Raw genomic sequence first — 2,709 nt, 5'->3', positions numbered from 1 at the left:
CCATCCATGGTCTTCACTGGTGTCTCTAAGCTCGAACCAATGAGCAAGAGTCAAGCTGTAGCCACTGATCGCCGCCAGTGAACGTTGATGCTCCAAATGCACCATTTGTAGCGGAACACAGCAGAAAGATCACTTGGTCTTATTCTTCTGATGGAGCTTAATTTGAAATCAACCATTGGCACGACACCTGCAACCTGTAACTTAAAAATCTCACAGCAGATGATTTGATCAGGTGAATCAGAAGTGAATCAGAAATATTAGAGAAGCAACAGAAACAAACGACATTGCTATGGATCTGTCATCAGACCGATCCATATCCTTCCGGACCGATCAGGACACACCCTGATCGGTCTGGGATTGTGCTGATCGGTCTGTGGACCGATCAGCCTATGGGTGGATCGGTCCACAGACCGATCCCCCTTTATTGCCCTGAATCCCATCGCTTGTTACTGATCGGTCACCAGACCGATCAGATAGCCCACAGAAGTCTTCTATGTGGTAACTGATCAGTCCACAGAGCGATCAGATAACCCACAGAAAGCTTCTGTGTGGTTTCTGATCGGTCCACAGACCGATCAGATACCTCAGGTATCACTGGATCAGTCTGTCGACCGATCCAGTCAACCAAAGTATCACTGGATCGGTCAACAGACCGATCCAATGTCCCTGTGTTAGTTTTAGAGCCTCCCAACCCTAAACCCTAATGTCTTCCTGGTCCAGAAAATGAGCTACCAAGCCCTCTCTGACCTAGTCCGGAGAACGAGCTATCGAGCCCTCTCCGACTCCGTCCGGTCCAGAGAACGAGCTACCGAGCCCTCTCAGACCTAGTCCGGAGAACGAGCTACCGAGCCCTCTCTGACCTAGTCCGGTCCAGAGAATGAGCTACCGAGCCCTCTTTGACTTAGTCCGGAGAACGAGCTACCGAGCCCTCTCCGACTCCGTCCGGTCCAGAGAACAAGCTACCGAGCCCTCTCTGACCTAGTCCGGTCCAGAGAACGAGCTACCGAGCCCTCTCTGACCTTGCGTGCCAAGTATCCGTACTTGGACTTTTCCTCTCCACATGATCAACCTTGATCATTAATCAGTCTGAATTTAATTAATATCTGATACAAACTTAAATCAGTGTCAACATCAAAACAACAGCCAGGTCAGATCGTATCAACAATCTCCCCCTTTTTGTTGTTTGACAACACGATTTAAGTTTAGATCAGAAATATTCATACTTTAATTTTAGGGGAATCAAGATCCTCCCCTAAAGTCAAACTTTCATTTATCTCTAAACTTAGTTATTCTCTCCCCCTTTGTCAAACATCAAAAAGGCGCGAATTAGGTAAGAAAACGTTAAAGGACTCCCCCTTAACCCATACTGTCTTTTTCTTAATCCTCCTAGAATGCCCTCTAAGTGTATTATAAGACAGTAATAAAGAAATAAGAGACATACAAGATATGACATATGAACAGCATGTTAATAACAAATAAGAAGTGAAACATAGAGAAAAATGAGCAGCATAAATATATGAAGTCGGCAAATATTCAGGTCAGACATAAATATCCAACACACAACATCCAAAGCATAGACAGTCAAAATGACATCATAGAATAATGTGTATCAATCAGCCTCCTCATCATGAGGAGCATCAGCATCATCAATGGGAGGAATGGGTCCCTGAGGTGGCATGCCGCTGCTCGAGGATGGATAGCCCGGGAAATCCTGCGGAGGTGGGTATCTGGCCATCCATCCCATAATCGCCTGATGTGTCGCCAGCTGCTGACTGCGTAACTTATCGTAGTGCTGGTCAATCCGGACGCGCAACCCGTGGAGCTCAGCAACCAGCAGCTCATCGTGTCGATCAAAGCGACTCTCCAGCTCGGCGATCTGCCAGCGCAGATCAGGATCTGCCTCTCCATCGTCAGCAGCAGCAGCAGGAGGAGCAGCAACAGGAGCAGCCGCAACCTGTCGTGGAGGTGCCCGTGGTAGCTCACCTAGTGCTCTCCCATCCTTCCACCGAACATCCCCATTTTGTCCTATGATGTCAGACTTGGAAAATGCCCGTTTCCTAAGTCTGCAATCCTGCCTGACCATCTTGACTATTCTACCCTTGGAGACATCAATCTGAAGGGTCTCGAGCCAATCTGTAATTATATGCCCATAAGGCATATAAACAGTGAAGCTGTTTGGCTCGCTATAGGAGATGATCGAAGAGTAGATGCTGGACATAATGTCAAAGTCGAGACGCCGACGCAGTCCATAAAGCATCAGGCAATGATATGGTCGGATCTCAGATAAGGGTTTTGATGTGATAGGCAGAAGGCAGTTCGTGACAATTTTAAAAAGAATGTAATCTTGAGCAGATAATCTCAAGGCAGCAAAAGTAGGGAAATCAACATCTAACTCATCAAGGCCACCCGGTCTAGGATGTCTGAAGAAGTACTCATAAATATCGTCAGATGAGACATCAAAGGGTGGAGGTAAGGGGTCTGGTAAGTCAGGATATATCGAAAAAACATTACCGGAACACCTCCGGCAACCGAGATAGTCAAAGAAGGATGAGAAACTGAAATCAAGAGTCTACTTAGCAACTTTTGTTTTATAACTTACATCATTAGTCTGATGAAGGTTGTTATAAAACTCAGACACTAAGTCATAGTTGATATCTCGTTCTAAATAAACAAGTGAATCAAGTTTGTAGTAGGCAATGATTTCTGACA

Source organism: Zingiber officinale, chromosome 5A, assembly GCF_018446385.1.
Source record: "Zingiber officinale cultivar Zhangliang chromosome 5A, Zo_v1.1, whole genome shotgun sequence".
NCBI lineage: Eukaryota > Viridiplantae > Streptophyta > Magnoliopsida > Zingiberales > Zingiberaceae > Zingiber > Zingiber officinale.
This window is presented reverse-complemented; position numbering follows the sequence as displayed.